At 44.7% G+C, this 24,538-nt stretch overlaps 2 protein-coding genes across 2 annotated transcripts in view; one reads left to right on the forward strand and one right to left on the reverse strand.

The window, feature by feature from the left end:
- LOC133662056 (uncharacterized) overlaps positions 1–12,028 on the reverse strand; it is a 268,044-nt gene extending 256,016 nt beyond the window's left edge. Inside the window, exon 1 of the mRNA XM_062065715.1 lies at positions 12,001–12,028. The gene's annotated coding sequence lies outside the window, so the exon portion shown is untranslated. The remainder of the gene's footprint in view (positions 1–12,000) is intronic.
- A 736-nt stretch (positions 12,029–12,764) lies between these two features.
- rassf8b (Ras association domain family member 8b) overlaps positions 12,765–24,538 on the forward strand; it is a 39,371-nt gene continuing 27,597 nt past the window's right edge. Inside the window, exon 1 of the mRNA XM_062066979.1 lies at positions 12,765–12,972. The gene's annotated coding sequence lies outside the window, so the exon portion shown is untranslated. The remainder of the gene's footprint in view (positions 12,973–24,538) is intronic.

The raw sequence follows: 24,538 nt of genomic DNA on the forward strand, positions 1-24,538 counted from the left end.
CAGTATCAATATTAGTTACAATTTCAACATAGCAGTGATTAAAAATCCCTCATTGACATTATCATTAGACATTCATAAAAATAAAAAAAAAGAACAATAGTGTCACAGTGGCTTACACTTGCATCGCATCTCATAAGCTTGATAACACACTGTGTCCAATATTTTCACAAAGATAAAATAAGTCATATTATATATATATATATATATATATATATATATATATATATATATATATATATATATATATATATATATATATATATATATATCATTTAATAGTTAAAACAAATTTACATTATTGCAATCAGTTGATAAAACATTGTCCTTTACAATTATAAAAGCTTTTTACAAAAATCTACTACTCTGCTTGCATGTCAGCAGACTGGGGTAGATCCTGCTGAAATCCCATGTATTGAATGAATAGAGAATCGTATATATATATATATATATATATATATATATATATATATATATATATATATATATATATATATATATATATATATATATATATATATATATATATATATATTTACAAAACCCCCACCTTAATATAACTCTTAGCCATCATATTTTGTGAATAAATCGGCTTAATAGTGCAAAACAATAACTTTTTTTCATCTTTTAACTGGGGAGCCTGGTCTCTTCCTGCTTACCTTTAGAAAAGACATGGAGTTGTGACCTAAGATGGCCACAACCAACGAAGAAGAACATTCACAGACAACAGTGAACAGACCACGAAGTGGCGCCCCCTGGAGGCTTCCCTAACAACTGTCCCAACCTTTTGAAAGAACCTCTGCAGACTCACCACATCAGTTCACCTCCTTACACCCACCCCTTCTTTCTATGATGGCGTCTCAGCCATTAGATACACAACCCCTCCCTCTTCCCGTGTCAACACGATACCTAGTGTTTGTGGTATGAGAGGTGAAGTGCAATGGTGCAATGTATCATGCTCAGTGTTTAACAGCAGCCATCTTCTTTTCTTTAGCCGCCAGCCACAGTCTTCGTCCTATTTCAATCTTTTGCTTATCAAAAACAGGTTTCACAGCTACCGAATGGTAGGACAACTTCTTGGGAGGACATCTGTGTCTCGGCGGATTTCTCCTGCTCTGCACAAGCCCTTTGGACATCACCCTCAGGTTACTGGGCCCCCTCGGTCCATGTCCAGTTTCTAACATCTGTCCTTGACCCTTGTCCTCCCCTTTATCCGGTTCGCTTTGATCCCCTCCATCCTGTATCTCCTTAGGCTGAGTTTTACTTGCAGCATATCCAAGGTCCTGCAGCTGAACATCTTCGATCGCATCTTTAACACTGCAATCTGTATTCACTGCTGGCTCCCTCATCCCACACCACTCCTGTTGGGGCTCCAAGGGGAGGAACATGCATTGGGTCAACAGATTCTGGTGGACCACTCTCTCCTTGTCCCCCTCTTCGGTCCAGACCACGTACACAGGAATGTCCGGCTGTTTCTTTATGACAATGTAAGGCTGGCGCTCCCACCTATCTCCCAGCTTCTGCCGACCTTCAATGTAACAAATTTTGACAAGCACCCTGTCCCCGGGCTCAAATTCCTGAGGCTTCGCCTTGCGATCACATTGTTTTTTCTGCTGTTCTTTGGCGTGCCTGGACATCTTGTTGGCCTTATCATAAGCATTTCTCAGGCAGTCCATGAGGGCTTGCACGTATTCACTGTATTCACATGGCTCGTTGTTCTCGGGCAGCCCTAAGACAAGGTCAATGGGCAGTCTGGGATGTCTGCCATACATTAAAAAGTATGGTGTGTAACCCGTCGAGTCATGGCGTGTACAGTTATAGGCATGCGTCATAGCGTCCAAATGTTCATGCCAGCGGGGCTTCTCTTGAGGATTCAGTGTTCCCAACATATCCATCAAGGTCCTGTTAAATCTTTCGGTGGTTCCGTTTCCCTGTGGATGATATAGGCTTGTGTGCGACTTGGTGATACCAGTGATCCTGCACAGCTCCTTCACAACAGTGCTCTCAAAGTTTTGACCTTGATCAGCGTGAAGTCTAGCCGGGAACCCAAAACGGCAGAGGAAGTTCCTCCACAGCACCTTTGCCACTGTGCGTGCCTTCTGATCCTTGGTCGGGTAAGCTTGTGCGAAACGAGAGAAGTGATCCGTTACAACCAGCAGATTCTCGATCCCACCTCTGGACCTCTCCAATGTCAGAAAGTCTATACAGACCAATTCCATCGGTGCACTGGTGTGGATACTGACGAGGGGGGCTCTAAGACCTGCTGTGGGAGTCTTCCTGAGACAGCACCTCTCGCACTGTTCACACCATGCTTTGATATCCTGGAACATCTTGGGCCAGTAAAAACGCTCCCTCATCAGTGCAAATGTGCGGTCCAACCCCAAATGGCCTGAATCATCATGGAGGGCCGTCTTAGCATACCTCTGTAGCTCCATGGGCAGCACCAACTGCTCAATTGACCCTCTTTGTCCATCATAAACTTTGCGGTAGAGGATGCCGTCCTTGACCACTAACCTCTTCCATTCCTTTAAGAGAATGCCCACCGGTGCCCCTCCTTCCACACTATCGCTCCTCTTAGGTTTGGTGTTCAGAGACCGATGGTGCAGCACTGGTCCAACCACAGGGTCATCTCTTTGGCCAATCCTAACTTGCTGCTTTGTCATTGCAGGCAGTGAGTCTGTCCCGATACCATCATAGGACTCAGTTAGCGGCTCAGGATTGCCTGGCTGTGGTCCTTGAACATAGTCTGTCTCAACCTGTGCTGTGTTTTCGACTACCTCATCTGAACTCAGAGACTTCCTCTCACTGTTCCTGGACTTGACCCGCTGTGGACATGTCTGCAAGGCTTGTGCGACCTCCCGACTGGATAGTCTGGACAAAGCATCGGCGTTGGCATTGCATTTTCCTTGACGGTATTGAATATCGAAGTCCAGCATTGACAGGTGGGACACCCAGCGCTGACCAGTCGCGTCCAATTTTGCCGTTGTCATCACATATTTCAGTGGATTGTTATCGGTGATGACAGAGAATTTGTGCCCATACAGGTGGTCATAAAACTTTTCTGTTGCCGCCCACTTGAGAGCTAAAAACTCTAACTTGTGGGCCGGGTAACACGTTTCAGATGGATGCAACCCTCTACTGGCATATGCAAGGACATGCTCCTTCCCATCTTGAATCTGAGCAAGAACGGCACCCAGACCTTCCCCGGACGCATCAGTCTGCAACAAGAATGGTAGGTTGTAGTCTGGGTAGGCAAGGACCGGGGCGGTGGTAAGTCTCTGTTTCAGACCTTGGAATGCAGCCTCGCAATCTTCCGTCCAATGGAACTGGGGAGGTGGGTCCAAGGAAGTCTTGGCCCCCCTTTTCTTGGGTCTCCCGAAGTTAGACGATATAGAGGCGCAACCAGCTTTGCATAGCCTCCCACAAACCGCCTGTAGTAGCCTGTGAAGCCCAGGAACTGCTGTACCTCTTTGCGGTTAGTGGGGCGTTTCCAGTCAGTCACTGTATTTATCTTCTCCGGGTCAGTCCTGATACCCTCGGCTGACACCAGGTGCCCTAGGTACTGAACCTTCTTCTTCATCAAATGGCATTTGGAGGGCTTCAGCTTCAGCCCGTGTTCCCGTAGCCGATTGAACACCACTTGAAGCCTCTCCAGGTGTTCGTCAAAGGTTTTTGCAAAGACAATGATGTCGTCAAGGTAGATGAGCAGGTTGACATAGTTTAGGTCTCCAAAACAACAGGTCATCAATCTCTGAAAAGTTGATGGGGCATTTTGTAACCCAAATGGCATTCTGTTAGCTTCGTACAGCCCCATGGGTGTGCTGAAAGCTGTTTTGTGCTTATCTTGCTCTGCTACTTCCACCTGCCAGTACCCAGAGGTGAGGTCGAGGGTGGAGAAATACTTTGACTGCCCCAATGCTTCCAGTGCATTCTCTATCCTTGGCAACGGAAAAGCATCCCTCGTGCTGCACAGATTCAGCTTCCTGTAGTCCACGCATATTCTCAGGGACCCATCCTTCTTAATTACCACCACCATCTGGGAAGCATAAGGGCTCTTGCTTGGACGAATTACGCCAGCCTCTTTCATCTCCGTGAGAGCCTTCTTGACGCCCTCCCACTGGGCGGGTGGTATTTTACGGTACGGGAGCCGAAATGGTTTTGGGTCCACCAGGGGTATTTCATGCTGGACAGTTGTTGTGTGTCCATAATCCAATGAGTGCTGGGAGAAGACATCAATGTTCTTCCCTACAAGCTCTTCCCTACACAACATGATGCGAGGCCTTTATTACTGCTCACCCCTTGCTCATGCATTTGACATACACCCGTGCCAGGCACTCCCATCTTGGTGTTTTCACCCCTCCCCTGGCCCTTTTCCACTGTTTGCAGTACTTCCTGAATCAGAAAGACCTCTGCCAGCTGAGTGCTGGACCTAATAACAACTGTTCGTTCAGACAGGTTCATCACTCGGACCGGAACCTGCTGCTTGGTCACATTAGCCACGACTCTGCCAACAACAAGGCCCACTGGAAGCTTCAGAGAGGGCTTGGCTTCAATGAGGGCAGTATATGACTGTTTCTTGGGTCCCTTCATTACCTTGCACTTCACAACAGTCTCACTGCCTGCAGGCACCAATACTTTCTCCCCATAATACCGAACAGGGCCCACTCTGCCGTCTAGACCACCAGTCCCCGTTTGTTCCATCTCCAGTAATGCAGAATGCCATTCTGGATGGGTATCTTTGATGCATTGGAGGAACTGCAGCCCATAAGTGTCTTGAAGGTGTTGTCTCGAGGCTCGTATGACATTTGTCCCCACCAGCAAAGGAACCATGGACCTGTACTCTGTTTCAGGGACAACAAAGGCTGGTACACTGGCATATTATTTTCCAAAAACCTTCAATCGGACAAGCAGAACACCATGGTGAGGGACATCCTGGCCACCTTCCCCTTCCACTGGAATATTGGAAGGCTGCAGCTTCTGCTGGCACAATTCAGGGTGCCTACGCCAAAAGTCATATGTAATGCTGGTTATTTGTGATCCGGAGTCAATTAAAGTCCTACATATTTCACCATTGACCTCCACATCCCCCTCATTCCTGGGGCCCACCAGGGGTGTTCTCTTCTCCTCTCCTCGCTCTTCTGCTTGGGGACCTAAGTGTTTGCCCATGGTTTCCCCTTCTACCACAGGCTTTATGCGTTTAAAGAACATCCGGCCTGTGTCATGCCGTGTTGTGCTGTGTCCTCTGGGGAGACAGCCTGAGGATGCGGTGGGTTTGTGTTCAGGTTATTATTAGGCATTAGAGTTCTACATACTCTGGCCATATGTCCGGCCTTCCCACAACGATAGCACACCAACATGGCAGCTTCCCTGTCATTCCTCACTGCTGACAGTGGTCTGGTTGGAGCAGGGGTTTGTAAGGAAACTAGTTTTGATTCTAGCTGTGCAAGCTTTTTGACCTGCTCCTCTTGGTTCAGAGTTAGCTTCTCTATCAGCCTAGTCAGTGTGGACAGCTCGGAGGAGGGTTTCACTGCATCAGTCATCTCTTTTGTCGCCCCTTGCTGTTCTCTGGCCGCCACGTGAACCTGGGTGAATGGTTTCTTTAATTTATGTTGAGGCTGAAACCTCCTTGCCTCCCTTGCCAGACTTCGTAATTCCTCTTGAAGTTCACGAAAACTCAGGAGCCTAGGTTTCAAGGGGGCAATCCTGAGGTACACCCCTTCATCATTTAACCCCCTCAGGAACTGACGTGTGAGTTTGGCATCACGGTCTGGGTACGGTTGGCCCCCACACTGAGACTCCTCAACTGAACGGAGGGTTGCTTCTAGCGCAATAGCATAGGAGCATGCGGTTTCTTCAGGCCACTGGCTTCTCTCATAAAAGTCTGCCAAAGGATCCAGAGACCTTTGCATGTCTCCATATTCGGCTCTCAGCTCATCAAATGCTCTCTCTGGATGCTGTTCTTGGAGGGGGAGATTTAGAACCGGCCTCCCCGCTCAAGTGACGCACAATTGTTGCAAAACAGAGATGTGCTGGCAGCCCACCCGCTTCCAGAAGATACTGCATATCCCGTATCCAGTCTTCAATGAGGACTCTACAGTCAGGGCCTCCACTGAAGATCTGCACATTCCTCACTTGGTGTGTCTGGGTGAACCCAACAGGTGCAGGTTGCATTGTGCTATATCTGGCCTGTCCTGTGGTGGGAAACACAGCTTGGGGCACATGTTGGTAAGTGAGCATGGATGTCGATACGGCAGGACCTGGAGCAGGCGGGAGGGGGTTTGGTGGGTTATATGTGGCTGCTTGGGCGGTGTACCAATCAGGGGACCAGGCAGCATTGTTTATCCCAGTCCTAGGGGTGTGAGTGGTGGCTTGCAATTTAGGCTCTGAAATCTGCGGGAATTCATGAGGGCGGGTCGGGACTAGTGGGTAGGGACTGTTCGCTTGGGGTGCATACATATTGGGAGGTTGAGCCGCATACACTCTATCATGGGGGAGGTGTGGCTCGGTTAGTGGGGCGCACCTGACATCCTGTCCTGGGGTTTGGCTATTTGGGATGGGAAAGTGGGCAGCAGCACCATGGGCTATGGAGGCGTAGTCTAGCCATGTAATTGGGGCAGCATCATAAAGGTTGGATATGGGGGTACGTGTGGAGACTGGTGGGACTGACACAGAGGCCGGAGTGTACATTCCATCAGGTAGTTGCTGAGTCTGGAGTGGTGGGACATACCTGGCACTCTGTGTTTGTGGTATGGGTGGTGGACCACTACTAGTGGCCATCTGATCCGGTATTGCCATTGTGGGACTTTGAAAAAAGGGTGGGCGACATGGTACTGTAGCTGTTGGAGTCTGAATTGATCCTGGGACCTCATATCTATTATATATTGGGCTGAGTATGGGGGGTGACAGGGTTGGCACAGTTTTGACTTGATGGGGCTCCGTTTTGGGCCTAACAGCCTGTTGGGGGTCCATGTCATGTTTAGAGTGGGCCATCATGTGGACAATACCCTGAGGTGACACCCCTCCATCAGGACCATGGTCCACTATGCCAGCACATTGATTTAAAGTCTGTCTCACTGTGGAGTGAACTTGTGTCGGTGGTCGACTAGGGGTACCTACGTGGGGACTTTGCATCTTCAGAATTCAAAAGTGCTGCAGGCTTAGATAACTTGGGTGCATGTACTGAGGTAAGTATTGTGTGTGTGAGAGAGAGTGTATGTGTTTGTGGTGGCAGTGGTGTTGGATTGTGATTGTGTGACTGTGTTTTTTTTTTTTTTCAGAGTAGGTCACAGACACCATAAAACATTCCCATAAAGCATAAATATAGAAAAAGGATATGTTTAACACAAATGTTTTCCTTCTTTCCCCTCTTAACTCCTTCTCCTGCTCTTGTGTGGCATCCGCAGATCCGGGTCACGGCACCAGTTGTAACCCTTGAAGCTGGCTTCCCCTATCCCGGGTCCGTCTAGTCCTCGGTCTCCCTATGAAGTCTCTGCGTTGTGTATTGTATTTTTGTGTGCGTGGGAAGACGGAGAGAAAGACCAGGCAAGGAAGCATAGGATCTGGGTGGAGTCGTCTTTATCTCAAATCTTCACCTTTAGAAAAGACATGGAGTTGTCTCAAAATACAAAATATGTCACACTATAACACTTTATATTTTAAAACACAATCAACTTCTCTCATCGTGACCAGTAATATACCCAGCAGGTAACGTGTGTGTGTGTGTGTGTGTGTGTGTGTGTGTGTGTGTGTGCGCGTGTGTGTGTGTGTGTGTGTGTGTGTGTGTGTGTGTGTGTGTGTGTGTGTGTGTGTGTGTGCGTGTGTGTGTGTGAGTGTGTGTGTGCTCGCGCACAGGGTGCGTGTGATGCGTCAGATTTGTGGCAGAAGTGCTTGTAGTTAGTGCATGCTTCGTGCTGCCCCTGCTTGCTACTTTCTGCTTACAGCTATCGCCGCCAGCTAGCCCCTGGGTGGGTGAAAAGAGGAGCCGAGTGTGTAAGCCTCCTCCTGCTGGTACAAAGCCTCTCCACCACCAAGACTCCTGTGGTGCCTCCTCGTGGCCACACACGGTAAACTGCGTCTTTGCGGACACAGGCAAAACTGCAGGTGATCTCGGAGCAGCAGTGGGCCCCAGAGGCGAGGCGCGCAGGCCCACCAGTGTGTGGATACGCCCTGGCGTCCGCTAACCACTTCCCCATCTATGGGTTAAATAGATTCTCTGCGGGTCACCACCTTGTCGTGGTGGAGAGCCTTGTGTGTTCCAATGAACCTAAGAGCGATGCCGTCGGGAGCCTCGGCTCCTGGTAGGTTCAACCATGGCGGTAGGGTCGAGGGGGAGGTTCCAGACGAAGAGCGATCCAAAAACCTCAACGGCGGAGCTGGCGGCCTACCGCAGCTGCCGGGTCATCCCCCCATGCGGTCGAAAACACAAGAATAAAACCCGACTGACACTCACACTAGCGACTTGGAACGTCCGTACGCTTTTGGATGTGCGTGATGATTCATCTCGTCCCCGCAGAAGAACAGCGTTGGTGGCGCACGAACTGAGGAGGTATAACATCGACATTGCGGCCCTTAGCGAGACCCGCTTCCATGGGGAGGACTCCATAGCCGAGGTGGGAGAAGGATACACTTTTTTCTGGAAAGGGCTTCCGGAAGGCTCCCGCCGCCTCCATGGTGTAGGCTTCGCTGTGCGGACCTCCCTACTTCAGAAGCTTCCCGAATCTCCAGTTGGCATTAGCGAAAGGTTGATGACCTGGAGGATTCCCCTCACCAATAACCGTTACTGCACTCTCATCAGCGCCTATGCCCCAACACTGATTGCCGACCCTCAATGTAAGGAAGAGTTCTATGCCTCCCTGCACTCCGCCATCAGCAAAACACCACTCACTGACAAGCTCATCATTCTAGGGGATTTTAACGCAAGAGTGGGCTCGGACAGTGTACTGTGGAGGGAAGTGATGGGTCGGCATGGTGTTGGTAAGCTCAACAACAATGGTCTCCGTCTTCTCACTCTATGTTCTGAGCATCAACTGGTCATCACAAACACCTTGTTCCAACTGAAGAATACGTACAAAACATCCTGGCAACACCCTCGCTCTAAACACTGGCATCTCCTAGATTACATCATCACCCGCCACGCGGACAGGAAGGAGGTGCGCATCACTAGGGCCATGCGTGGAGCTGACTGTTGGACTGACCACCGCCTGATCAGAACAAAGATTGACTTAGAAATACGTCCTCAACAGAGAAAAACACCACCTTCCAAGAGGCTCAACTGCGATGCACTGAAGTCCACGCACTCCGTCAACCAGCTCAGGAAAAAAGGTAGCAGATCAGCTGTTCAAGATTCCTGAAGTACCACCAGATCTGGACACTGGACCTACCTGGAGCACCCTACGCACTGCCCTCCACCAGGCGGCCGTGGAGTCTATAGGGTACACCAGAAGGCGACATCAAGACTGGTTTGACAATAGTGCGCCAGGAATCTATGACCTGCTTCAGGAAAAACACAAGGCCCTTGCAGCTCACCTATCAAACCCTCAATCCACCGTCCTGAAGGCTCAGTTCATCCGTCTCAGAAGTGAAACCCAGCGCACCCTCAGAGCCATGGAGAACGACTGGTGGACCCAGAAGGCCCGCGAAATACAACATCACGCAGACACCAACAACTCTCATGCCTTCTACGACTCCATCAAGTCCATCTATGGCCCACAGAGGAAGAACATCACCCCAGTTAGATCTGCTGACGGCACCACTCTCTACAAGGACAAACAACAGATCCTGGACAGATGGGCTGAGCACTTCAGGGTACTGTTGAACACCACAAACCCTGTACAGACAGACATACTCTCTGACCTCCCATGCCTGCCCCCTGTAGACTCACTGGACTCCTCTCCCAGCTTCTCAGAAGTACTCAAGGCCATCAAGGGTCTAAAAAACAAAAAGAGCCCAGGCCTTGACGAGATCCCGGGAGAAATCTTGAAGCACGGTGGATATCTTCTGCACCGCAGAATGCACCAGCTGATCACTGCCATCTGGTCGTCTGAAGTCATCCCGCAAGATTGGAAGGATGCTAACATCATAACGATCTATAAACGCAAAGGCGACAAAGCAGACTGCGGCAACAGCAGAGGTATCTCCCTACTATCCGCAGCTGGGAAGGTGCTAGCAAGGATCATGTTACATCGTGTAGCAACTCATGTAACCGAAAACATCCTGCCTGAATCTCAATGCGGCTTTAGACGTGATCGGAGCACCGCAGACATGATCTTTGTTGCCAGACAGGTACAGGAAAAATGCAGAGAACATTGCAAAGACCTGTACATGGCATTCATTGACCTGTCCAAGGCCTTCGATACAGTAAACCGGGACTTGCTGTGGAAAGTACTTGGAAAACTAGGTGTACCAGCAAAGTTTTGCAACCTACTGCGACAGCTACACGATGGCATGCAGGCCTGTGTAGGCAACGGCGGCCAACAATCCCCATTTTTCAGTGTGAATGTGGGGGTCAAGCAAGAGTGTGTCCTTGCCCCAACCATATTCAACATGTTCATTTCCACTGTCACCCTCCTGTCCCATAAACACCTGGACCCCACAGATGGGATTCAGATACAATACCGGCTAGATGGTAACCTTTTTAACATCCGTCGCCTCCAAGCCACCACTAAACTCACCACCCAGCATATTCTGGAACTACAGTATGCAGATGACTGCGCTGTACTTGCACACTCACCAGTCTCTCCAGCGCGCACTGAATGTGGTAGCCTCCATCTACAGTGCCATTGGTCTTCAGATAAACACCAAGAAAACACAAATACTCGTGCAGGAGTTCACTCCCCAGCCAAACACGCCGATCTTCACCCTTGACGGGCACCCATTGGCCAACGTCCCCCATTTTACCTACCTCGGTAGCACCCTGTCGCCATCCTGCACCGTTGACGATGACGTCCAGGCCCGTATTGGCCTGGCCTCTGCTGCCTTTGGAAGGCTACGGTCCAGGGTTTTCTTGAACAGGAATCTAACCATCTCCACCAAGACAGCCGTGTATAAAGCAGTCTGCCTCTCCACGCTGCTCTATAGTTCTGAAACCTGGACACCCTACCAGAGGCACATCCAGAGTCTCGAGGCCTTCCACATCCGCTGCCTCCAAAGGATCCTAGGTCTAACCTGGGAAGACAGGGTGCCCTACACTGAAATTTATGACCGGACCAACACACCCAGCATCACAGCACTCCTTGGCCAAAAACACCTAAGATGGGTCGGACATGTGATCCGTATGCCAGCCCACCGTCTACCCCGTCAGATATTGTATGGCCAGCTTTCAGTCGGTCAAAGGTCTGCCGGGGGCCAGAAAAAACGGTACAAGGACCACATTAAAACTCTCCTGAAAAAGTGTGACATCAAACCATCAGCACTGGAGTCCCTGGCTGCTGACCGCCAGACCTGGAGCTCTACCTGCCACCAGGGAATCACACATCTTCAGGAGAAGTTCACAGAGCGGAGAGCACAGCGGTGTGCACAAAGACACCAACGTGCCACAGCACCAGCGACCATCACTGCTGCCTTCCCCTGCCCCTCCTGTGACAAAGTCTGTGGATCACGCATAGGCCTGAGCAGCCACCTGGCTATGCACAGGCGAAAGGCACAACAATAACCAATCCAATACGTCGTTTAGAGCAACGTCATCATCGACATCGATGGACTGCCATAAGCAAGTAAGTGTGTGTGTGTGTGTGTGTGTGTGTGCGTGCGTGTAGACATAAACGACTGAGTGAGTGGATAATCATATGAAAAGAGCCAAAACATGTCCTAGCATAACATGCTTCTGGGATACCACACACACTGGCATAAAAACATAACAAAATCAACAGTCTCTTCACAATTTACAAAACCCCCACCTTAATACAACTCTTAGCCATCAAATTTTGTGAATAAATCGGCTTAATAGTGCAAAACAATAACTTTTTTTCATCTTTTAACTGGGGAGCCTGGTCTCTTCCTGCTTACCTTTAAAAAATACATGGAGTTGTGACCTAAGATGGCCACAACCAACGAAGAAGAACATTCACAGACAACAGTGAACAGACCACGAAGTGGCGCCCCCTGGAGGCTTCCCTAACAACTGTCCCAACCTTTTGAAAGAACCTCTGCAGACTCCCCACATCAGTTCACCTCCTTACATATATATATATATATATATATATTATATATATATATATATATATATATATATATATATATATATATATATATATATATATATATATACAGTGGGGCAAAAAAGTATTTAGTCAGCCACCCATTGACAATCAATGGGTGGCTGACTAAATACTTTTTTGCCCCACTGTATATATATATATATATATATATATATATATATATATATATATATATATATATATATATATATATATATATATATATATAATAAGCGGTAGAAAATGGATGGATGGATATATATATATATAATAAGCGGTAGAAAATGGATGGATGGATATATATATATATATATATATATATATATATATATATATATATATATATATATATATATATATATATATATATATATATATATATATATATATATATATATATATATATATATATATATATTAAAATGTTTCTGCTGCTGCTGCAGCTTTAAGGCTCCATCTTGCCTTGCGGTGTCGCACTTCTGCTCCCAAGTCATTTACTATCCCCGCCCCCTTCTAACTCATCATCAACGTGCACACACCAGCAGAGAGAGAGAGAGAGAGAGCGAGAGAGAGAGAGAGAGAGAGAGAGATGTCCGGTGAGTGGAGGAAGTGAGCATCGATCAAGTGAGCAGTGATCATGTTGTGTTGTTCATGCGGTGGCCGGCTGCAGACATCGGTCGCCCCCCTGCCCCTAATCCCGCTAAGTAGTCCCGCCTTTCTGCTGCTTGTTGGGGATCTGAAAATTGTGTGATCTGTTGAGGAGGAACACAGCTGACTAAAGGTATGTTTTTCAAATCAGGCCTCATCATCACCGCATCAACAAACGATCTCTGCGTTCATTTCTGTGTAATTAGAATGATGATATTAATTATGACCTAATATTAGAATATATTAATCTAACAGGGCAGGCAAGCAATTCTCTTTTTTTTTTTCAATTTCAGTCTTGTTTCCTACTAACTAACTAACTAACTAACTAACTAACTAACTAACTAACTAACTAACTAACTAATGTATTTCAGGTTGTCCATTAATTGCCTTTGAATAAGTACTAGTTGAGTTTGGTGACCAAGTACTAGTTGAGTTACTAACTAGTCTTATCACAGTCTTCTTCTTTCCCTTCCCCATCCCAACAATTTAAGATTAGAGATTTAGCAGATTATTGCCAAGATGATTAACTTTTGAGAACGCAAGGTTAGCTCGTCTTCATCTAAATCTTCATCCCCTTTTTATTCATTCTGGTTCATATTTTTTGGTCACTCTCAGATGTGTGTGTGTGTGTGTGTGTGTGGCATTCTTGTTTTCAAACAATGATACTTGGGCCAAAAATATGATGCACAATTCGCCATGTTTTCCACGAGCGAGCGCCACTACACTCTTATTGTCTGGTGGGGTACATGGTAGTGGTCTGCAGCCATGCGTTTGACTCTCACATGTTTTCTATTGCTTTTTTGGGTCTTTAAAATGACAAAAACATGGTTGTCCACTCTACTATTCGCCATGTTTGTCACCAGCTAGCATTGCTACACTATATTGTCTTCTAGGTTACATGGTGGTGGTCTACAGCCACGCATTTATCTTTTAGATATGTTTACTGTAGAATGTTCGTACTTTTCTGCGTTTAAAACCAAATTAGGGTAGTTTAAACTGCAATTCAACATGTTTGCCTCTAGGTGGCATCTCACACTCTTGTCCGGTAGTGTACGTTGTGGTCGTCTACAGCAGTGTTTTTCAACCTTTTTTTGAGCTAAGGCACATTTTTTACGTTGAAAAAATCCGGAGGCACACCACCAGCAGAAATCATTAAAAAACTAAACTCAGTTGACAGTAAAAAGTTGTTGCTGCAATTGTTGGATATGACTTTAAACCATAACCAAACCATGCATCAATATAGCTCTTGTCTTAAAGTAGGTGTACTGTCACCACCTGTCACCCCGTGACTTATTTTGAGTTTTTTTGCTGTTTTCCTGTGTGTAGTGTTTTAGTTCTTGTCTTGCGCTCCTATTTTGGTGGATTTTTCTCTTTTTTTGGTATTTTCCTGTAGCAGTTTCATGTCTTCCTTTAAACGATATATCCCGCATCTACTTTGTTTTAGCAATCAAGGATATTTCAGTTGTTTTTATCCTTCTTTGTGGGGACATTGTTGATTGTCGTGTCATGTTCGGATGTACATTGTGGACGCCGTCTTTGCTCCACAGTAAGTCTTTGCTGTGGTCCAGCATTCTGTTTTTGTTTACTTTGTAGCCAGTTCAGTTTTAGTTTCGTTCTGCATAGTCTTCCTTAAGCTTCAATGCCTTTTCTTACGGGCACTCACCTTTTGTTTATTTTGGGGTTTTAGCATTAGATAAATTTTTACCTGCACAATGCCTCCCGCTGTTTCCGACATTTATAAAACTATTAGCTAGCGGCTGCCACATACTGATATGGAAGAGTATTACACGGTTACTCTGCCGAGCTCTAGACAGCACCGACACTCAACAACAACACATAATTTGCAGGCTATAATTACTGGTTTGCAAAAAATATTTTTAACCCAAATAGGTGAAATTAGATAATCTCCAGTGACGTGCGGTGAGGTTCATGGCTGGTGAGGCACTGACTTCATCACAGTCAGATTTACAAACATATGAACCCTAAAGAGTATCTTATTCACCATTTGATTGGCAGCAGTTAACGGGTTATGTTTAAAAGCTCATACCAGCATTCTTCCCTGCTTGGCACTCAGCATCAAGGGTTGGTATTGGGGGTTAAATCACCAGTGGTTAGAGTGTCCGCCCTGAGATCGGTAGGTTGGAGTTCAAATCCCAGCCGAGTCATACCAAAGACTATAAAAATGGGACCCATAACCTCCCTGCTTGGCACTCAGCAACAAAGGGTTGGAGTTGGGGGTTAAATCACCAAAATGATTCCCGGGCGCGGCGCCGCTGCTGCCCACTGCTCCGAAAGGGGATGGGACAAATGCAGAGGACAAATTTCGCCACATCTAGTGTGTGTGTGACAATCATTGGTACTTTAATCTTTAAAAAATTATTCCCGGGCGCGGCGCTGCTGCTGCCCACTGCTCCCCTCACCTCCCAGGGGGTGATCAAGGGATGGGTCAAATGCAGAGGACAAATTTCACCACACCTAGTGTGTGTGTGACAATCATTGGTACTTTAACTTAACTTTAACTTTACACATACAAACTGTAGCACACAAAAAAAGCACATTTAATAAAAAAAATGTTATTATGGTCTTACCTTTACTTATAAGTGCGGGAACAGTGGTGTTCGTGTTGGAGGAGTTGTGAATGAATGAAATATGGAATCCGTGCTGCAGTCTGCAGGTGTACCTAATGTTGTGTCCCTGTTCACGGCTCCTCTGGCGCGAGCATTGTTGTTTTTGCACTTTTTGGCTACTTGTTAAGTGACTTTTTTTGGGTGGATTCGGTCTTGCACGTGGAGGGTTTGGGTGTGGGCTTTGGTTGGTGTGGCGCTCCCGTCGGGGCCCGGGGTGCATTCTGCGGCGGGGGTGCATTACCGGCACAAAGAGGCGGGATTACTGCGAGCCTCCCACAGTGCGTCTTCGCAGCAGTTTTATGATCGCTCAGCACAAGAAATACTTTACACACATACAGTTGTTGACAAAATACACTGTACATTATATACCTCAGCTAACTAAACTATGGAAATGTATAATATAATTCATATAGCAATACGGTCTCACTGCACAGCAGGCCAGCAGTTAGCCGAGTCCGCAATCCATGTTGAGGCACAACGCAGTGACGTGCCTCAACTGGCTGCTGATCACCGCACCGTCTCTTCTCAGTATTTGAACGGCAAATGTGAAAATTCAGCGATTTTGAATAAAAATAATATAAAACTGGTGAAGTTAAATGGAAAATAACTTTATAGTATAATCACTGAATACATATAACAATTTAATTAATTTTTTTTCTTTTTACATTTTTTTCTTTCCATGATGGTAGGTGAGGCCCCGCCTCACCTGCCTCCAGTGACCGCACGTCACTGATAATCTCCCACGGCACACTAGACTGTATCCCGCGGCACACTAACAGTGGTTGAAAAACACTTGTCTACAGCAGTGATTCTCAAACTTTTTTCACCAAGTACCACCTCAGAAAACACTTGCTTTTTCAAGTACCACTATAGTGACCAACATTAAAATACAGTAGCATAGTAGGCCTGAGTATTTATGAAAACAAGGCAGAGGTTGTATTTAACAGGTGTAGTTAATATTTTTGGCCACTGTAACATGACACAGAATGCACACACATGATACTCCATATACAACACATATTTACAGACTTCTTTGGCGTACAACTCGATGCAGCCCATCTCCAGGCATGCATTTCTTGTTTTTTTTTTTAATGTCTTTTCAAGTTTGCGTTTTGTAGCTGAAAAATGCTAACCTCCGATGTTTTAAATGTGTTTAAAATTGTACTTGGGCCAAAAAGTGTGTTGCTGACACTGCAATTGACCATTTTGGCCACTAGTTAGCGCAACAACATTCTTATTGTCCATGACGATAAATTGTGGTTGTTTACAGCCACACAGGTTCAGTATTCTTTAAGTAACTATTTTAGTAATAAGGTACTTTTTGCACGGTAATGTTAAAGTACCAGTAGAGTGAAAAAACAAGTGGACTTTATATATTTATTTGTGTTACTTTGTATCCATTAAACCGATTGTATTTACAATCCGCAAAGTATGTGAAAACACTGTTTGAACATCACAAAATGCCACAAATTCAGTCAGTCATTTTGAGATTGACGTCACTGTAGTAACACTTCTGCACTCCTGACCATGTTAGTTGATCAGTCATACTGGAAATACGCAAAAATTGGAAAGAGATGTGCTGTTTATCATTCACAATCCTTATGTAAGACAAGAACACGTATGCTTAGCTTTTTTTAAGCATTCAAAATTGTAAATAAATAGCTAACAATTGAGTAAACAGATCGAGGGTCCTCTAGTGCAGTGGTCCCCAACCAACGGGCCGCGGCCCGGTACCGGTCCGTGGATCGATTAGTACCGGGCCGCACAAGAAATAAAAAGAAAAAATAAATAATATATATATATACCTTATATATTTTTTATTTAATCAACATAAAAAACACAAGATACACTTACAATTAGTGCACCAACCCAAAAAACCTCCCTCCCTCATTCACACTCATTCGCACAAAAAAGTAGTTTCTTTCTGTTATTAATATTTCTGGTTCCTACATTTTATATCAACATAGATCAATACAGTCTGCAGGGATACAGTCCGTAAGCACACATGATTGTATTTTTTAATGACAAAAAAAAATTACAAATAAAATAAAAATAATAATAAAGTAACCCCCCTCCCCCGGTCCTTGGGACAAATTTTCAAGCGTTGACCGGTCTGCAGCTACAAAAAGGTTGGGGACTACTGCTCTAGTGCAGTGGTCCCCAACCACCGGGCCGATTGGTACCGGGCCGCACAAGAAATAAAAAAATAAAAAATAAAAATAAAAAAAAAAATATATTTTTTTAATTAAATCAACGTTAAAAACACAATATATACATTATATATCAATATAGATCAATACAGTCTGCAGGGATACAGTCCGTAAGCACACATGATTGTATTTCTTTATGAAAAAAATAATAATAATAAAAATAAAAAATAAAAAAATCCCAGCAAGAGTGGAAATATTATATCCATCCATCCATCCATTTTCTTCCGCTTATTTGAGGTTGTGTCGCGGGGGCAGCAGCCTAAGCAGTGAAGCCCAGACTTCCCTCTCCCCAGCCATGTCGTCCAGCTCCTCCTGGGGGATCCCGAGGCGTTCCCAGGCCAGCCGGGAGACATAGTCTTCCCAACGTGTCCTGGGTCTTCCCCGTGGCCTCCTACCGGTCGGATGTACCCTAAACACCTCCTCAGGGAGGTGTCCGGGTGGCATCCTGACCAGATGCCTGAACCACCTCATCTGGCTCCTCTCCATGTGGAGGAGCAGTGGCTTTACTTGGAGCTCCTCCGAGATGACAGAACTTCTCACCCTATCTCTAAGGGAGAGCCCCGCCACCCGGCGGAGGGAACTAATTTCGGCCTCTTGTACCCGTGATCTTGTCATTTCGTTCATAACCCAAAGCTCATGACCATAGGTGAGGATGGGAACGTAGATTGACCGATAAATTGAGAGCTTTGCCTTCCGGCTCAGCTCCTTCTTCACCACAACGGATCGATACAGCGTCCGCATTACCGAAAACGATCCGCTCTTCCGTCATTCGTGAACAAGATTCCGAGGTACTTGAACTCCTCCACTTGGGAAATATTAGTGTTTGTTTTATTATGGTTTAAAATGGTTAGTTTGTATGTTCCTCACCTAGCACTGCTGCGTATGCTAATGTCAGAATGAAGCTGCATCCGGGTAGCAGTCGTCTTTCTAAAACTTATTGCTCATCATCTTTGTGTTCGGGCTCAAAAATATAAGGTTCTGTGTCATAACTTGTCCAAAAGTAATCATTGCTGCCTCTCACAAAGTCTGCTTGATTAGCATTGATGTTGATGGGGAAGGGATCTTTGGTTCCTAGTGAGACGTCACGCGACTAGCTTCCTCATTTTCTCTCGAAATGGCGCAGGAATCTCTGTGAGACTGATACTATTTTGATCATATCTATTTATCTGCAAACGTTGGAAGTCTTTTGGTGTCATAAATCATATATATATGATACTAGTTTAAATATAGAGGCAACTTGTTTTTCCAATCTATTAGTACTTTAATATTATGTGATATTTATGACACTGACACGTGGCGAAACACGCTAACTTCAGGTATGTCTTGTGTAGCATATTACCGTTTTTGTGTTTAGCTTCTCAGTACGTAAGAAAATAGGGTGGATGAAACTGCAGTTCACTATGTTTGCCACTAGGTAGCACTTGTGGTCTTTTGTTTCTAATATATTGACGGATAAGTGGCTAAATCCTCAGGTTTGTTTTGTGTGTTCCATCCATTCAGGTCTTTGTCATCTCAGGGCATTCAATCATATGCAACTGGAATGTTTGGTTTGGCTTAGAAGACGTTTCGCCTCTCATCCAAGTAGACTTCATCAGTTCATGCTCATAGACTTAGGCTGGTCAGATCTAGTCTAGCGGCTGGTGCCAAAACCCCAAATATTTATACTCCAAAACCAGTAGGGTGTGCCTCAAATATTTATACTCCCAGGCACACCCCTCTGGTTTTGGAGTATAAATGTTTGGGGTTTTGGCACAAGCCGCTAGACTAGATCTGACCAACCTAAGTATATGAGCATGATCTGATGAAGCCTACTTGGATTAGAGGCGAAACGTCTTCTAATCCAAACCAAACATTCCAGTTGCAAATGATTGAATGCCCTGAGAGTGTGTTGCAAAGCACCATTTTGACCACAATGTAGTGCAACTACACTTTTATGGGGTACGTTGTAGCGGTCTACAACCAATATTTCTCATTTGTGAGTGTGTACTTTTGTAACAATAACATTATTATTTTTTTCTACAAATGGCGTTTGATGTAGGAGGTAAAAAAAGTGTGTCTAAACGTGGATGACCTTTCTGCCGCCATCAAACTAAGTGATGTTGCTCGATCTAATCTCATTTGTATGTTCAAGTAAGTGCTGACATCAACATTTCCTTCTTTTTGCTTCTGCTAGCGTGGCAAAAAAAAGGACACATCTGGGTGTGATTCAAGTTCACAATGTTACATTAGCGTTAGCAACGTTTGTTTACTTTTTAAGGATAATCAGTTCATTTCTTAGCTCAACAAAGACCCACTAGCGCCACTTGAGGTACAAAGTGGTACTACACCTAACGCAGCAAATATTTACATAATTATTCCTTTGGTGTTTTGTCTTCAAATATATTTTTTAGATCCAATACAGGTTCAGTACAAAACATGTAAAACAGGGATTCTTAACTTTTTTGACCTCGAGGTTCATTTTTTCCACTAGAGAGGGGCCCGAGGCGCACCCAAATTATAATCTTACTCCTGATTTTAATTATACTCAATAATTATATCTAACCTACTTACAGTTTACAACTTTGAAATGATATGAAAACATGTGTTAATCACAAAGATTATTATTTATTTAACACATAAACTTCAGGCTTAGGTCAGGCTGATCGGAAAAATAAGTACTAACCAAATAAACTGTATAAGAAGGGACTCATAAATAATTTACAAAATATGATTTACATACAATTATGATGCGTTAAAATACATGACAACTAAATTAATGATGAATATGTTTTTTAGCTAAACTGTCAAAAAAATATAAGTGCAAATGAAAATACAGCTTCACCATTGTAGTCATAATTTTTGCGCTTAAGAAAGTTTTTTCAGGCTTTAGTGTTATAATCCGCTGCCTGGATCATGTTCTGTTTGGTTTTTGGACTCCCTTAGTTCTGTTTCAGCACCCCTGTTTTGTGTCTCCTTGTTTACCATGGGTGCTGATTGGTTTCAGCTGCCTCTGATTAGTGTCTAGGATACCCACCTGCTGCCAGGCACTAATCAGAGTGCTATTTCTTCCCGTTTCTTTCCACACTCAAGCTGGCTTCCTAATTTGCTACATGCAACAGTTAACGACGGTTTGATTCCTGTTTTTATATACTAGCTTCCATGCTAGGCTCTTTTGTTTATGCTCGCTTCCATGCTAAGCTCATTTTGTTTGCTAGCTCCCACGCTAGTTCCTTAGCTTTTGCCTTCCGTGCTATGAGCACGCTTTTGTTTGTTCCCGCCTGATTTATTGCTTAAATAAATAATTTCCTACCTGCACGCTGTGCCCGATGTCCGTCTGCATCTTGGGAGAACGACCCCCGCATCGCTATGCGCTCAGATCGTTACACTTAGCTCCATGCATCTTCTGTTTGTTTGAGACAGAGTCGTGTATAAAGAGAGAGTATGTCCAACTCAGACGATGCCATGACTGCTACTAACTTTTACCATGAATTGATTAACATGGACCCCGACTTAAAAAAGTTGAAAAACTTGTTTGGGTGTTACCATTTAGTGGTCAATTGTACGGAATATGTACTGTACTGTGCAATCTACTAATAAAAGTTTCAATCAATCAAACAAAGCTAATGCTGTGTTTGGGCGCTTCCTCGTTAGTTTTTCGACCTGTAATAATGCCCTGGTGTGCAGCATGGGGCTGCTCCACCAACGAGAATTGTGGGAAGGTTTTACATCGCTTTCCCAAAAATGTTCGCCACCAACACTGGAAAGACAGATTACAGTGTCTTGTGCGAGGTAAACACATGACACGTCTGCATTTTGTTCAGGAGAGATCAAACAGAAATAATAACAGACAAAACTAACCAATTGAAGAGATGGTTTTACAAAAACAGATGATCTTTGAATCTCAGTAAAAACTAAAATAATGCAATTCGGTAGCAGCAGAAGAGAAAGTCAAACACAAATACAAATAGACGGACATTGCCTGGATTTCAGACTACCTCACCGATAGGCCACAGTACGTCAGACTGAAGGACATCACATCTGACACTGTGATCAGCAGCACCGGAGCACCGCAGGGAACGGTGCTGGCCCCTCTTCTGTTCACCCTGTACACCGCTGACTTCTGCTACAACTCAGAGCTGTGTCACATCCAGAAGTACGCAGATGACACAGCCATCGTCGGGTGCATCAGGGACGAGGCTGGTGAGGGGGACTTTGTTGTCTGGTGCCACAGGAACCTCTTGCAGCTCAATCCGACAAAGACCAAGGAGCTGGTCATTGACTTTGGGAGGTAGAGTCCAAGGTCACAACCTATTGTGATCAAGGGAGTCGAGGTACAGACCGTGGACTCATTCAAGTACCTCGGGTGTGGGTGGACAATAAGCTGGACTGGACTGTTAACACAGACCACTTGTACAGGAAAGGACAGAGCAGGCTGTACTTCCTGAGGAGGCTGCACTCCTTCAACGTCTGTAAAAAAGTCTTGTGGATGTACTACCAGTCTGTGGTTGCCAGTGCTCTGTACTACATCGTAGTGTGCTGGGGGGGCAGCATATCTAAGAAGGACAGCTCCAGACTGGAGAAACTGATCAGGCGGGCCGGTTCTACAATCGGAATAAAACTGGACTCACTGGTGACGGTGGCAGAGAAGAGGACTGTGGAAAAACTAGTGAGCATCCTGGATGATGCCAGTCACCCTCTGCATACCGTTGTCAGTAGCCAGAGGAGCCTGTTCAGTGCTAGACTGCTTCATCCCAAGTGCAGGACTAATAGACTCAAAAACTCCTTTGTCCCACACGCCATTAGACTGTACAACTCCTCTCTGGGGGGGAGGGGGGTTACTAGGATGACAGGGGATGCAAAACAATAACAGTGAAATACTTTTTCATAACATGGTCACTACTGCCTAGTTTCTCTTGTTATATTCTTATTTTACTGTTATATTTTTATTCTCATCGTTGCTTTTTATTTTTATTCTATTGTAATATTTTTCTATTTTGTTTCCATTTATACCCCCATTATTTACTTTTTACTTTTTACAATTTTGTACACTGCTGCTGGAATTTAAATTTTCCTGAGGGAACTCTCCTGAAGGAATCAATAAAGTACTATCTATCTATCTATTGAATGAGTAAAAGAAACCACATTTTGGATGTAATAATAAATGAACTACAAAAGTAACCTTACTCATTCACCATGTTACAAAAAAGTCAGAATAATACGTAATGAGTGATACATACAGTGACTACAAATACTTTGGAGGCAGCCACCACAGTTGTTACTTCACACAAAAGTCATAATTTCTCTGTGATTGTTGGTTCAAAGCTAAGGAAGATTTTGGCAAAATGAAGGTAATACTGTATGTTGGGGTTTTTTGGTCGTTCTGTGTTTGTTTTTCGTTTATTGCACCATCCGGTGCTTGTTAGTGTGCCCGCTACTTTCACAAAATAATAATATGTTTTATTGTAAGTTTATGAGCTGCAGCATGTTTAGAACTATATATAAACACATTATTTTGTCTTACTTCATCAGAAAAACTAAAGTCAAAACGACAGCAATTGCATGCATCTGGGCACAGCCACACACGTCCTTGGTAGCAGTCATGGCGCCTCTCGTTTCGTTGGCCATACTCTCTTTTTTTACACGACTCTGGTTTGAGACTGTCATTACTGCCACAAGTGGTGGAAAAGTGTATTACAACTGAGTACCACTGCGCTAGGGGGTACGCCTCTGGAGCTTTTCTGCACGGTGTAGTAATGCACACTCCCTGGGCTTGTGGTGGCGGATCTCCGCTCTGACCCGCACAGGCAAATACCTTTGTGACCGCTTGTATTTGATTATTGAATAAAGACAAGATACACATCTCTTTCAATTTTAACATGTACCTCTACTTGCTAAATATAGCGACAAAGTTGCTAAAATGCATCACAGGTCATTTCTGCTATGTCTTATTCTGTGGCAAAGCAGGCGCGTATGAGGTGTGTTGTTGTTGTGTTACGCCACACCTATGCTACACAAACACACTTCCATTAGCATTTTTTTTTATGAGCGAGGGGCCCACCAAATCCACATTTGTGACAGGCTTCCACAAATAAATAAATATATGCTAACACTGGATCTTTTTTTTTTAGTACAGCCGGCATTCTTCTTTAGCGGTGACTCAGTGCTCACATGCCGAGAACTGAGGAGGAAAAAGTGTTGGACAGTATTCTGTACTAATAGTACTGAAAAAAAAGCAGGTATTGATGTATTTTTTGCGTGGTAGTATTGACTTGGTATCTAAGTGTCGATACTTTGACAAGCCCAACCTGTAAATTAGCCCTTGGCTTAAATTTACTTGTCATGTACATGCTCAATAATATGTGCTGTCCCTAATTGAAGTATATGAATATAGATATTCTTATCATATCTGGTCAGCACTTCAGCGTTTTTTAGGCAGCGACAGGAAAAATGCTGCTTTGATTGTTTTGCTCAACTTTCCCCACATACAATGCAGCCATTTGTGTGATGGGGGACAAAGAGCTGAAAGGGGGCTGCGTTGCCATGGTGACAGATTGTTTGCGTTCAGCCGCTTGCTCGCCATGTGGACACGAACACTGTGGCCGTCTCTTTTGTCAAACTCCCCCTTTCATCCTTTACACATAAATGTGTTGTTGCATCATTATCAGCAGCTTTTTCTGGTTTATGTTTCAACTCTTTCACTTCCTTAACAATATTTCAGCCAAATATTTAGTATGTTTGTTGCAAGTCTTTCCTCGTCCCCAAGAATGACACTTAAGTTTACTAAAATAGTATTTATTGCATCTTTTCACACTTTATCAGCTTCTTTCTTCCTTTTTTTTTTTTTTTTTTTTGTCCTGTCAAGCTTCTCAGGCAAATCATATTG

The sequence above is a fragment of the Entelurus aequoreus genome, linkage group LG12 (genome assembly GCF_033978785.1).
Source record: "Entelurus aequoreus isolate RoL-2023_Sb linkage group LG12, RoL_Eaeq_v1.1, whole genome shotgun sequence".
Taxonomy (NCBI): Eukaryota; Metazoa; Chordata; class Actinopteri; order Syngnathiformes; family Syngnathidae; genus Entelurus; species Entelurus aequoreus.